General features: G+C 47.2%; 1 protein-coding gene across 1 annotated transcript in view; it reads right to left on the reverse strand.

Annotated features, from left to right (window-relative positions):
* The window catches only part of SIPA1L3 (signal-induced proliferation-associated 1 like 3), a 208838-nt gene extending 198176 nt beyond the window's left edge, over window positions 1-10662 (reverse strand). Inside the window, exon 1 of the mRNA XM_012657142.1 lies at window positions 10553-10662. The gene's annotated coding sequence lies outside the window, so the exon portion shown is untranslated. The remainder of the gene's footprint in view (window positions 1-10552) is intronic.
* Window positions 10663-14834: the final 4172 nt, after the last annotated feature.

Below are 14834 nucleotides of genomic sequence, written 5' to 3' on the forward strand. Positions count from 1 at the left end.
AGCTATGGTTAATTTATTATTGAAGAAAAATATTTTTTACAAATTTAATGTAGCCTAAGTGTACAGTGACGTCCTAGGCTTTCACACTCACTCACTGCCTCACCCAGAGCAGCTTCCGGTCCTGTAAGCTCCACTCGCAGTAAGTGCCCTGTGCGGGTGTACTATTCGTTATCTTTTATGTCATATTTTCACCATACCTTTTCTACGTTCAGATACACGAATACTTGCCATTGTGTTACAGTTGTTCACGGTATTTAGCGACATGCTGTGCAGGTCTGTAGCACAGGCCCAACAGGCTCTGCCACAGAGCCCAGGAGTGTAGCACACCATGTGCCATTTAGGTTTGTGTAAGTACGTTCTGTTTGCACAATGAAATCGCCTAAGGACACATTTCTCAGAACATATCCCCACCTTATGACTGTACTCCATATCCCCTTTCCCTGCTTAATTTCTTCCTCTTAGCACTTACTACCCTTGAACACAGTATGCATTTCACTTGTTTATTAACTGAACCCCCACTGGAATGTGAGCCCCAGAAAAGTGAGACGCATCGTTTGCCTTGCTGACTGCTGTGCACAGCTTGGTGAGCACGTACTGAATGAGCAAGTTTAAAAATCAGGGGCACGGTGTCAGCATTTGGGGTTTGCTGCCCTCAGATCCAACACTGGGAAACACACAAAAATCAGGCTGCCTACACTGAAGACGGTGCTTCCAACATTCCCTCTGTGCTAGACTCACCTTAAAGCCTCTTTCCTTAAAGAACTGCAAAAAGTGCCTTTGAAAGAGAAAAAAGGACAGAAATGAAGATGGTTGTGGGGGCAGAAGTTGGAGCAAGCCAGACGGGCCGCAAGACTTCCCCTGTCTTCCTCTCTGCAAACCAAGAGCAGAGCGTGGAGCAGCAGTGCAGTGGAGAAAGCAGCCAATCGTCAGATGGAGCAAATGGCACCAACACTCCGGCAGGATCCGACCAGCCAGTGCTCCTGTTCACATCGACCCTCTCTGCCTACCGGGAAGCAAATGATCAGGACAGACTCCAAATGGTCCCCTCTTTTCCTGCCACTTGCACATAAAGATTTCACCACACACTCATTTCCTGTTCAGTTACAGACCCCCAGATAACAAATGCAACAGGAGCTTCTGCTTGATGCAAACAGGGAGTGCACCCCGGCCACAAAGGAGTTTTAACTGCGGGCTTGATTAGAAATATATGTCATCAGGTCCGAAGCACTGTCACAAGCTGCATCTTGCCCCTCCCTTCTTTTGTGCAAAGTCGCAACTAAAAGGGGTGCTTTTCCTGCCTCCTGCGGCAGGCGGGCCAAATGCTAGATTCTGGCTGGTGCGGGGCCGTACAAAGAGCCGTCAGAGGAAGGCCCCAGTGTCAGAGGATCTGTGTATTTCTGTCCCGAGGGGAGGATCGGGCAGGATCTGAGGCCTCTTGTTGAAACAAGTCTTTGGAAAAAATGTGGGAGGGGCCCCATAGTCAGGTGCTGCAGGGAAACAGAGCTCAAGCAGGGGGACCTCAGTAAACTGACTCAGAGGCCAGCGCACTCTAGGCTGTGCTCAGAGGAGCCATGGTTAGGGCTCTCAATGCTGCCGGATGCCTGCTTCGCCAAAGGGGTTTCCAAAGCCTGGGGCCAAGTATTGACTCATATAATAAAGAAAGAAAAAAATAAAAGCAAACATTTTTATTACATAAATGGACCGGGTAGAGGCAGGGAATTCCCCCACACGTACACTTGAGCTTGAAATGCATAAATGCTGAGTGCAATTTCTTGTACTTGTTTTTAACTTTTCATGAGACATTGAAACACATAAAGGTAAAAAGAGGAATATAATAAGCCCTCATTGCCTGGCTTCAAAAGTTATCAACTCAACGGCCAATCTTATTTCACCCCTTATGCACTCCACACACTTGTGCCCCGGCATCCTCCACCCAACCATATTATTTTGAAGCAAATCCCAGACATCTTAACTGTTCATTCATAGGTATTTTAGAATGTACATCTTAAGGACTTTTTTTTTTAAACACAATCAAAATGTCATTATCACACCTGAAAAATTAATAAGAATTCCTTAATAATATCAAATATCCAGTTAGTTTTGTTTATTTTAAAGAGAAGGGAAGTACAGGTTCCAGAATTACAGAAAAACCCCTGCCCAGAGTGGTGTTCAAGCCTCAGGCCCAAAGAGGCCTGGGGCTTGTTGCGGGCCGAGCCCAGAACAGGAGAGCAGGGACCACATGTCGGGTGGAGAGGCTGGAACTAGCGAGGATGGTCCCATTTCCCACCTTCTGTCTGGCCACAGAGGACCGCAGAGTGAGTGTTTAAGAGCCTTGATTCTGGAGCCAGTGACTTGGGTTTGAATCCCGGCTTTGAGATTCACCAGCTTTGTGACTTGAACTTCTTTGGACCTCAGTTTCCTCACACGAGAGATGGGAATAACAACAGTACCTACCCCATTTAGTTCTAAGGATTAAATGAGATACTGCACGAAAAGCACTCCGAACAGCGCGTAGTACATAACGAGAGCTCGGTGAATGCTGGCTAGTATCACTAATCCAGTCAACAGATACTTATTGAGCATCTTTTACTGTCCAGCAGCAGGAGGTAAGAGTGGTGAATCACCATCCAGGAACAGGAACCAACTCAGAATCTCCAGCACCTGTACTGTTTGCAAAGGAGGCCCAGACTCATTCCACCCGAGATGGAGAAGCCTGAACGAGGAGAGTACGTAAAAGTCTAGAACAACGACCCTTACAGAGTTGACAGGAAAGCACTGTGACATCCCCTCCCCACACCCCAGCCACCAGCAATGTCTCTGGCGCAGAGCAAGGGCAAGGCTCACACACTCAGCTCTGCGGTTGCTGAGCGCACAGGGGGACACGGCGCCCACAGGGACCCGCAGCCATGAGGGCCACAGTCAGGAGACACAGGAGAAAAGAGGCTTCACGCCCAAAGAAGCAGTTTAGAAACAAGCTTTTGAACAGGCCGGGCCCTTCCCTGCCTCCCTCACTCTCCCTATCCATCCTCCTCCCAGGTCCCCAAATACCTCTATTTTTCCTGGGAGGTAAGGTCCCTGTTTCCAGCAAACCTGGAGCTCAGTTTAAGGAGTGGATGTGTCAGTCACTCGGGTCTCAAACCAGCACCAACAGAATCCCAGGGACTGATACTGACAAACTCTGGGAATCTGTTTTGTACAACAAGTCCTTCTTGTGGTTGCACTGCTCAAACTCAGACCCTATCCCCCTCAAGCCCCCTCTGATGCAGCACATACAACAGAGATTGAAAAGACAGTCCAGAGGTGGACTCTGGACCTAAGCTCAAATTAAGCCCTCATCACTTTCCAACCCTGAGCAGTGACCTCTCATTGCCATATCTCAGCTTCCTCATCTGTAAAATGGGAATAATCATAGTCCCTGTCACCAGAGAACACAGGTAACAAACACCAACACTAAGCACAACGCCAGGTACCTAAGGCACCTTTGCTCTTAAGTTAGCTATACTTGCTACGTTTTCTTTTTTTAAAGAGCCTAAATGACCCAAGAAGCTGCTTCTGATATACATGCTTCACATCCCTCATCTGTCCTTCTCCACCAATATAAAATAGGGATGGCATGTTTCCTCTATCACTGTGAACTACCACTCTTGGTTTACGTGTGAGTCTCAAACCCCCGGCCCAGGCTGTCCAATATGGTAGCAGCCATGAGCCACATGTAGCTACTGAGCATATGCAATTTGTGGCTAGTGCAAATTGAGATGTGCTCAAAGTGGAAAATACACACTGTATTCTGAAGACTTTTTTTTTTTTAAGAGACAGGGTCCTGCTGTGTCACCCAGGCTGGAGTACAGGGACACGATCATAGCTCACCACAACCTCAAACCCCTGGACTCAAGCGATCCTTCCGCCTCAGCCTCCCAAGTAGCTGGAACCACAGGAACATGCCACCATACCTGGCTTGATTATTCTACTTTTTGTAGAGACAGGGTCTCGCTTTTGCCTAGGCTGGTCTCAAACTCCTGGGCTCAAGTGATCCTCCTGCCTCAGCCTCCCAAAGTGCTAGAATTAAAGGCATGAGCCACTGCTCCCAGCCACGGCCTGTATTTTAAAGACTTAATGTGAAAAAAAGAATGTAAAATATTTCATTAGTGATTTTTACATTGATTACATGTTGACATGGTATTTTGGATTAAATAAAATATATTATTAAAACTAATTTCCTTTGTTTCTTTTTAAAATATGGCCACCAGGAAATTTTAGATTACATATGTGGTACTCATCAGTAGCTCAAATTATATTTCTAATGGACAGCACTGCCATAGACCCTTGAGAACCAGTGTCATATTCAACTTCATACCCACGTCAGGGTCTAGCTTGGTGCCTGGCACACAGGGTGGATAGAGGAAATGTTTCATAGATGGATGATCAAAGATGCTCTCCAGTCTTAAAAGCACACACTACTGTCCTCACATGTAACCAGAGCTGCCCTTCGTTCAAAATATTTAACAACCTCTAAGGCCCCAGGTGCACCAAATCAACCTGGACATGGGTCATGGTGCTAGAGCAGGGTCCTGGGGTCCTTAAAGGGCCAGGCATCATCACTTTAGTTGCTGGGTTGTAGTGTGATACTTTAGCAGCCTGGAAGGCTGGCCTGGTGCTTGAAAAAACACCCTTTCCCCTGCCAGCCCAAGTGCCCTTGCAGAGCTCACCCAAATGAGACAGTCACCCTGTTCAATCTCCTTAGACACCACACCTTGTTTCATGTCAACCTGTGTGTGGTGTGGCAGGCAAACAGTCAACCTTGCTTTATTTGATAGGCTCTGCTGAAAGGCCTTCAGTTTTGAAACAACCAACAAACCATCCCAACAGAAATCGACCCTATCGTGTCTTACGATGCCAGTGGAAATGATGCCATGACATCCCAGACTGCTCTTGCGGCCACATGAATTAGACACTAAATATAGTCTGCAGTGCTTTGCATGTCAAACAACACGGAAAGGAAATGCTGTGTCCACTTCCTAAATTTGCCTCTGCTTAGCGAAGAGAGCCCAGGAGGAGAGTCTGGCATGGACTATGGAGTCCGTTTCCTCATCTGTAAAATGAGTTCAATAAAGTTAATTATGTCATTGGACTACTGTCAGGATTAACTGGGAAAATGTGTGAAATGCTTAGAAGAGCATCTAGCACAGAGTAAGCACGAGGTAACTCTTAGCTGCTATCATTATCATAATTTTATAAAAATTAAAGTAGCATAAACTTGAAAAATAGGAATTCACCCTCCTCCAGTCACGATGACACTCTTTTTGTAGCAAACTCATTCCTACCTCTGGGCCTTTACACTTGCTGTTCCCTCTGTCTGGAATGCTCCTCCCCCAACTCCTGGCACAGCGAGTGCCTGTTGCTCATTATAAGGTCTGAGCTCACATGACCCTACCTCAGAGAGGCCTGGGAGACCTTCCCTGGCCATCTGAGCTGAAGTAGCACCTCTATCCCCACCGCCATCCTGCCCCATCAGCCCCTTTCTATCCCCTCACCCCGTTATTTTCTCCACCATACTTAAACCATCTGAAGGATCAGGATTTGTTTACTGTGTGTCTCTCCCGGCTAGAATGTAAACTGTAGGAGAGAAAGGATCTCGCTTGTTCACTGCTGAATCCCCAGTGCCTAGAACAGGACGTGCACATGGTAGGTGCTCCATAAATTTGTCAACACCAGAAAATAAGAATAGTAGCTAATCACATAGGGCTAACTACAGCCCAATGTGCTGAAAGTTTTGCAGAGATTTCATTCAGTCTCCAAAAACCACTGAATAGAGACTACTATAATACCCATTTTGCCAAGGGGGGGAAAAAAAAAAGCTTAATGCACATCTTGCAAAAAGTAGCTATACTGGGATTTGAATCCAGATCTGTCAACCACCTAAGCCACCTTCCAACCATTACATGCTTCTTGCAAATATGAGGAGTGATATTTTCCACTGATGCACCACCACCAGCCCTTTAACCACCACTGCTCACTAGGGTCAGGCCACCTTGTTGGCTCCGATCATCCTTTTCTGGACAAATCTCCTCCCTTCATTCCATGGCAGCTGGGTCCCTCACCCTAGACTCCCAACATCTCCAAGCGAGATCCCTGCTATACAACTTGGCATTTCCAGTGATTGAGCTGGCTCTTCTAGTGAGCCCTGCCCCACAGGGCTTTGAGTTACTTTGGGATTGAAAGATCACATGACAGCTGGCCCTGCCCTAAAAGCTTGACATAGATGATCTCATAGAACCCTCTCTCAACAACCACCATCTGAGGAAGGTGCTGGTATCATCCCCATTTTCAGAACAGGAAACTAAGGCCCAAAAGACAAGTGACTTTCCTAAGGTGTCACAACTAGTATAGGACAGAGACAGATTTTGTACCCAGGGCACATGGCTCCACGGTGTGTTTTAAGCCACTATGCCATACCACCTATGTGAAAGGATGCTTATTGGATGTGTTTGCTGAGGTAAAAAAAAAAAAAATCTCAGAAACAACCTAAATGTCCAGCCGTAGGGGAATGGTGGAATAAAGATGGTGTCTCCGTACTGAAGAATGTGGGTCCAGCTGTTAAAAAGAATAAGTCAGATCTATACGTAATGACTTAAAGAACTATACTCAATCGTTAACTGAAAAAAACAAATTACAAATGTGTAGCCTGATCACTACCCTTCCTTTTATGGGAGTGGCAGGAGAGGAGGAAGAAAACAACTGATATATGTATATATACACACGCACATATGTAATCAATATAAGCACAGAAAAAGTTAAATAAGAACATCCACCCAAATCGCCAAGGGCAGAAAGCACATCCATTTTGTTCACTATGACATCTCCAAAATCTGAGAGTTGATACTTAACACATTAACTGCCATGTGAGTTGTATTTAACTCAGGTTAGTTTTGAGCCCGGGGCCTTGTGAAGCATATGTAATTCACATGTCTCTTTACCTTGGGAGCTGAGTGGTGCACAGGTAACTCACACTGCCATGCTGTAGCACACATGTTATGTGATCGGTGGTCCCCTGGGCAAAACCCTGCAGTTGCTTTGTGAAAATCTTACTTGTTGATATTCTTATTGTTACAATTAATATTGACAATTTAATTGCATACAATTCATGCACAGAAAACAACGAAAAAAACCAAATTTTTCATTTTTCAAATTAGAAAGGATCATTTTGTTTTCGAAGTTTTTATTCTATTTTTGTAATAAAACACCGTGGCCTCAAGGAAAAATTTTTTTTCCTAGTGTGGCAGTCAATGTGTTAATAGACACTCGCTGTCTGAATAATGGTTATCTCTGGGGGCATGGGATTTTAGAGTGGAGGGTGGCGCTTATATTTTCCTTCTATCTTTGTATTGTTGACATGTTGCAATGAGTATGTATTTCACGTGTAACTTTTTTTAAAGCCAAACTCAGTCCAATCACACACAGAAAAAAAAGCCACGACAAGAACAATCCTAGAAAATGGGAGGAGTATCAGTCGCAAAGAAAACACAAATGCACAAACTTGTCCAGTAGCCTCTCCTTCTAACAGCTAAAAACAAACACTACTTTACAGGAAACAACTGTTGAATTCTCTTATTAAAACATAATACTTTTAATTTAGATTCTGTAAGTTATTAAGCCTAAGTTTGAAATATATAGTAAAATATGCTTTACAGCAAAAAAAAAAACAACAACCTGGGTGCCGATGCCTGCACATTCTAAATCCCACTTTTGATTTACCACCTAACAACTGCAACGTCTGAAAAACAGGCTTACGTTTAACTCTTTTTTTTTTTTTTTGAGACAGAGTCTCACTCTTTTGCCCGGGCTAGAGTGAGTGCCGTTGCGTCAGCCTAGCTCCTCTGAGGTTCCAATTTGTGTGCTCAAGCAATCCTCCTGCCTCAGCCTCCCGAGTAGCTGGGACTACAGGCATGCGCCACCATGCCCAGCTAATTTTTTCTATATATTTTTAGTTGTCCAATTAATTTCTTTCTAATTTTAGTAGAGACGGGGGTCTCGCTCTTGCTCAGGCTGGTTTCGAACTCCTGAGCTCAAACAATCTGCCCGCCTCGGCCTCTCAGAGTGCTAGGATTACAGGCGTGAGCCACCGCGCCCGGCCATGTTTAACTCTTAATCATTCTACACAGACTACTAAAAAACCGTGTGCTGTTGTCACTAGTAACTGAGAACAACTAAGATTCTTTTAAAGTTACTGCTTTATTTTCTCAGATTAACAAAACACTTAGGTAAACTTGGTGGCCATCGCGAATGTGATTGAGACCATGGGTTTCCATCACCAAATGAAATCACAGTGACAGGTTTCTGACAAAAGACTCAACCAAAAGGGAGACCTAAGAAATGCCCTTCCCAGGCTCCTCTCAGGTGTGTGGTATGTGTGCTGCCTCCTGAAATGCCCAGGACAGCCACCTTCCCATCCAGGACATTCTAACCCGATGACACGGTATAACTTTTCAAAAAGAAATCAACAACTCAGTCGATCTTTGCCAGGCTAAAACCACAGAAATGGGTCCCCCGACAGCCAGTTTCATGCTACATCCACAGCCACTGAAGTCTAGCCAAGTCCATAATGTCTTCTCTGCCCCTTAGTAACACATGTTACGTATGTTTACATATGTTAATCCTTGGTGACTTAAAAGAAACAACCTCTTCGGAATAGGCCACTGCCAGGAGCTTAAGGGAATTTTCAGTGCCCATCACATGAGAGACCAATGTGGGCCAATGAAATGGCATTTCTATGAAATGGCAGCTCCATCCTTCTTGCCAACTAGACATGGGGAGGCTGGGAAAGAAGGACAATTCCAAGTTTTTGGCTTGGGCGACCAGGTCAGTGTTGGTCCATTTGCCAAGATGGTGACTACTGGGTCTGGGAGGAAGAAGAGTTCGGGTTGGACATGTTGAGTCTGTGGTGCCCAGGGGACAGCCATCAGGAAACATCAAGAAAGCACAGGCTCCACATTTGGAGCTGGAGCTCAGCGGGTTAGTGCGGCGTTGAGATACACAGTGAAGAGCTGGCATCGCTTGGGCAGTAATTAAAGCACTGGAGTGAATACACTGGCTTGCGGAGGAGGGGTGTGTGAGCAGGGGGCTGCTGATGCCAGGTCAGCCCCAGCTCTTCTTAGGCCCCTATACTGCAGTATGTTCCCCAGTTTAACCTTTGGTGAGTAAAACTTGGAAGTGGGGGGAGAAACACTAATCTGTCCCCACTCTGCCTTACAGATACAAACAGAAGCAGAAAGGGCCTATTAAAAAAAAAACAACAAACAATAGCAAGATACATTTATTAAGCACTTACTATATGCCGGGCCTTGTTCTAAATACTAAATACGAATTATCTCCTGGAAACATCAAAACAATCCTGGCACAAAAGTCCTATGACTACCATTTCACAGATGGGACACTGAGGCTGGGAGCACACGTGTGGGGGAGCTCAGGGCTGTCATGCCGCACAGCCCACAGTTAGGCAGCCTCTGGGCCAGATGGAGAATACTGAAGAACAATTATAATACATAAAAAGCTGCTACTTGGTAAGAGATGGCTCTTGACTAGGAATACAATCTCAGCAAATCCTTACAATTCTTTGAGAGCGATACTGTGATTGTCTCATTTTATAAATGAGGAACCTGAGGGTGTAGGAAGGGAAGTCAACGAAACCAGTTTTGAGTCTGACCAAGACTACAGCCAGAGCCCCTCCCTGAGAGGGTCTCCGGGCCACTGGGAAAACGCTGAATAAATGGTATAATTTACTGAGCGCTATGTGCCAGCTGCTGTGCTAAGCACTTTACACATGATATTCTCATTGCATCCTCAAAACAACTCTATGAAGCGGTGGCTATTTAAATCCCCATTTTATAGATACGGAAATCAAGGCACAGAGAAGTGAAGTCAGTTACCCAAAGTCACACAGCTGGCAAATGGCAGATCCTAAATTTGAACCTGGGTCTCTCTGCCTTCCAAACCAAAGGTCTTAATAAAATAATCTCAGTTAACAGCATCTAGCCTTCGTTGGGTGCTAACTATGGTCTTGGCTCTTCACATGTACTCACTCAACTAACCGTCATCCTATGCTATCGATACTATCTTCACCTCGTTTTTCCGGGAGCTAACAATAACGCAAACACATACTGTCTTCTATGTGCCAAATGTTTTATCCGCTTATCTCAACAGAATCTCCAGCAAAAGGCACTCTCCTACCCCGTTTTACTGCAGGGGCAATTGAGGTTCCGCGAGGTTTCCTCAGATCGCAGCTTCCGAGTGGCAGAGCCGGGACGCGAACCCACTGCTCCCGGACTCCAAGCTCTTCCCCACAGAGCCCGGTTGCACGTCTGGAAAGTTGAACCATGCGGGCACGAGTCCAGCTGGGTCCGGAGGGCGCGAGTCCCGGCGCCGCCGCCCCTCACGGTCGGTGCCCACACCCGGCCGTCCGCCCGGTCGCCCGCCCGCGCTGACCCTCCGGGTCCGAGCAGCCACCGATTCCCCGCCACCCTTGCGCGAGGCCGCTCCTGCACCCACAGCCACATACCTAGGCGTCCCGGATGTCCACCCCGCGGGCACCACGACCGCTGCGTTCGGCCCCGCGCCGCTCGCTGGAGACGCCGCCAGCTCCGGTGGCCCGAGTGACTTCCAGGCTGCCCACTTCCAAGCCGCTTCGCGCGAGGCCTCCCGGGAACTGTAGTTTCGCCCTCGGCGGCCGCGAACTGAAGAGAGCCTGGCGCCCAGATGCTGCCGGGAGCCGTAGGCGCACCACCGCGCCGCCTGCCGGGGACTGTAGTCCACTGGTCACCTCCCTGCCGCTCTAGTCTCCAGAGCACTTCCGCAGCCCCGGGGGGCGTGAGGGATGGAGGCGTGTCTTCTGCGTACTCCAGCCCGTGAGCCGCGCTCCTCACCCAGCTAGGACGGTTTCTCCTAGTCCTGTCCGCCGCCTCCCTTCATTCGGCAGAACCTCTCCCTCACACTCCGCGAGGCGCGAGTCCCTCACCCCGAGGACGCGAGCCTCGGCAGAGGCTGGGGAAGCAGAGCCGTGCGCTAGACCCCCAACGGAGGGGGGCGGTGGACGAGGGCGTCGGTGCGCGCTCGCGCACGCGCGCTCGCCGACCGACTCCGGCCTAAATGGTCGCGGGCCCCCGCGGGGAGGATTTTATTTCTTTCGAACGCGCGCGCACGGGAGCTCTCGTGCCGGGCGCGCGCTCACGCCTCTCTCGGTCGGTCTGCCCGGCGCCGGCTAGAGGGGCGCTAACCGCTCTATTAGCGGAGTCCTCCCGCAGCATCCGCAAGGTAGCTTCTCAGGCTCTCGCTCCGTTTTGGTCTGTTACTCCACACAGGAGCTTCCGAGTGCCGTCACCCACGCCGTACCCGTCCCCTGGCGGGAGTCCCGTAGCAGGTAACAGGCGCGGCCTCCCTCCCGCGCACGTGGAGGGCCGGGACGCCCGAGTGTGAGGGGACGCGGGTCTGGTCGTCTGTCCACGACCTAAGCGGCGCCAGAGCTCTGCCTTCGACGGGAGCCTCGGGACTGCGACGCAGGGGGCTGCCCTGGAGACCCTGTTATCTTGCATTCTCTCGTTAATCACACATTCTGAGGATAACTAGTGTTGAGTACCGACAGCCTGGGTAATTCTGTCCAAATGTACTCCACCTGCTGACAATCAGGGCTCTGACCGCCCCCCCCCTACTTTTTTAAACGTATATTGCCACTCCATAAGGGCTACCGAGGGAATTGACTGGAATTGCAAGTCCTCTGGTCAAGAAGCCCTAGTCAATACTCTTCCCACCTCAGCTTGCCTTCCAGGAAGATGCTCAGTAAAACTTGAAGCTGGGAAACATATTTCTTCTTCCTGGGAGAGGGCAGAGGGTCATTCATTTGCCCACTCATTCATCAAAAAGGTATTAAGCACCTACTCCATGCCAGGCTGGGTAATTATGGGGACATAGGTGAAATCAGACAGACCGGGGTCCTACCCTCGGGGAGCTCTCAGGCTGTAGGCGTATCAGGCCACTACTAGACAGTGACAATGTAGAGCAGTGCTATCCAATAGAAATGTAATGCAAGCCACATACGCAATTTGAAATTTTCCATAAAGAAACAGGCGAAACTTTAATATTAATAGTTTAACCCAAATATATCAAAAACATTTTGCCAAGTTATGTTTAATGGAAAAATGTTTTCATTGCTTCAGTTCTACAATTTTAGTTAAAATTAAATAAAAGTAAAGGTTTATTGGATAGAGCTGGAACCCATTCTACTAAGTGAAGTATCCTAAGAATGGAAAAACAAGCACCACGTGTACTCACCAGCAAATTGGTGTTAACTGATCAACACCTACGTGCACATATAGTAGTAACATTCATCGGGTGTCAGGCAGATGGGAGAGGGCAGGAGGGGATGGGTATATACACACCTAATGGGTGCGGTGCGCACTGCTGGGGGATGGACACGCTTGAAGCTCTGACTCAGGTGGGGCAAGGGCAATATACGTAACCTAAACATTTGTACCCCTGTAAAATGCTGAAATAAAAAAAAATATTTTTAAAAAGTAAAGGTTTATGAGGCACAAAGATATCCATTTGTGGCATTGGTTGTAATAGCAAAAGATGGGAAACTGCCCAATGTCCATTAACAGAAATTTGGATAAATAAATGATAGTTCAGCCACACAGTGGAATACCTTCAGCTGGGAACTGTTGAGAAATGAGGCAGAGCTATATGTATTAATATGAACCAATCTGTAAGATATATTAAGAGAGAAAAAGGTGCAGAATAGTGTATATAATATACTATTGTTTGTATAAGAAAAATATTTTTTACATATATGTCTGTATATATATATACAGAACACCATTAGAAAGACACAGGAAACACAACCAGGATTACCTCTCTGAAGGGGAAACAGAAGGACAGGTGAGCAGGTGTGAAAAAGTGACCTTTTTTTCCTTATATGTCCCTTAGTACATTTTGAATATTTTTACCATGTCCACTAAAAAATGTGTTTAATTAAAGGGATAATAGCTAAGTCATGGAATCATTGCAAGATTACATAAAACAATATATGTAAAACGCCAATGCCACTTTACAACCTAATCAATCCTGGAGTCTATCATTCCTCTCAGGGATCCAGGATAACTCTTTCACCCAATAGAAACTATTTAATAGCTCACCCTGTTAATGCATTTTGCCTGTCTGAAAATTTGTTTCTTTCTGTAAAGAAAGTTAAGTGCATTCCACCCCCAGCCCTAGCTATGCAGCCACTGAAGGCCAGAGAGCAGCACTCCCAGACCCTGGGGACAAACATGGGCTCCTTATCAGTAATGTCATTCAAAGAACCAGGTAAGCCAAGGTTGCCCCTCCGACTTTACAGTCAACTGATTAGACCCTTCTGATACCAGCTTAATTTTCTATACCCCCTTCCCCAAATGCAACACCCACCTGCAAGGCTATATAATCCATGCAGGGACCTACCCCGCAGTGTGTTTTGGAGTCCCAAATCACTTTGGCCTGGGCTTCCTGCAGCAGGATTAGCAGAACTGACCCTCTGCTATGGCTAAGCCAAGGCCCTGTGTGCCTAGAACACATCACCCTCCTTTGTCGTATGTACTCATAGCACTTTGTACTTTTCCTTCTTAAGACTGAATCTAGTGTAATTTGTTTTAAGTTTGAGAAAATTAAAAGTTGCAGGAAAGTTCAAAGAATAATATAATTCATCCCCCAGAATTTGCCATTGTAATCAATTTTATGACTATTCTTTGATGCCTGTCTTCCCTGAACTGTAGGTTCTATGGAGCAGGAACGCTGCCTGTATCCCCTCCCACACCTGTAACAGAGAACACGGGGCCAATGAGTGACCCAAAGGGAGCCCAGGGTCCTGACAGTGTTGTGGAGTGCAGCGCCCCCTAGAGCCAACTCTCTTTAACAAGGCAGGGCTGGTGCGCCGTTTGCCTTCCCCTCAGACCACCATGAACACTATACCTTGCAGTGGGCTCCTGCCAAGAAAAAGCATATAGCTCCACCGTCAGTGCCCAATCATGGACCTAGCTTGTCTCCACAGTCAGCAGGACAAACCATATGTTGTCCCCAAATACTCTCTCCCCTAAGTTGGCCACAAGGCTTGAATTCTCCCATTAAATTATCTTCAGGTTTTCAAGATACTAAACAGTCATGACCATTGGGATTAAAGCATCTGGAGCTCACGCCAAATTTGCTTTTAAGGATCGGTACCGGGATTAGGGAGTCAAATGTGGGGGATTTTAGGAAAGAGGCTTCCTCTGAGGGTTAACTTGAGGAAACTGGTTTATGGGGTGGGACAGAGTGGCAAAAAATAAATCAACATAAACGCTAGGGGTTTGAAGGCCCTCTTTCTCACTTACCTCCTAGAAATGTTTCCCCAAAGGGTCCCAACCACTCACTTTTTTAGGCTTGTCAGGAGAAGTGGGACCCAGAGGAGACACCTGGAACAGTGGGAACTGAGGGCAGTGACTGCAAATTTGCTACAAATAAGTACTCTCTCAGCAGCTCTGGGCCTCAAGAAGGAGCTGGTGGGGTGAATCTGCGCTGTGGGGCCTGGCTCGCGGGGCCATCCGCAGACGTGCAGGATCTGAAGCAGATCACACCTGGCGCTTGAAAGGTGATCCGAATGAGCAGCAAGTGCAGGGTTGAAGCAAAGCAGAATGGAAAATGATATCACAGGAGGGTAGCACACAGCCTGGGGAGAATGGAAAGAGACAGAGGGGATGCTACTGACAGCCAGTCCTCAGTCCCCACTGTGGGTGGATCTGTCAGACAGCTTTCTTAGCAACAGCTCGCAGAACTTCCTC

The sequence above is a fragment of the Propithecus coquereli genome, unplaced genomic scaffold (assembly GCF_000956105.1).
Source record: "Propithecus coquereli isolate 6110/MARCELLA unplaced genomic scaffold, Pcoq_1.0 Scaffold53, whole genome shotgun sequence".
In the NCBI taxonomy this organism is placed as follows: Eukaryota; Metazoa; Chordata; class Mammalia; order Primates; family Indriidae; genus Propithecus; species Propithecus coquereli.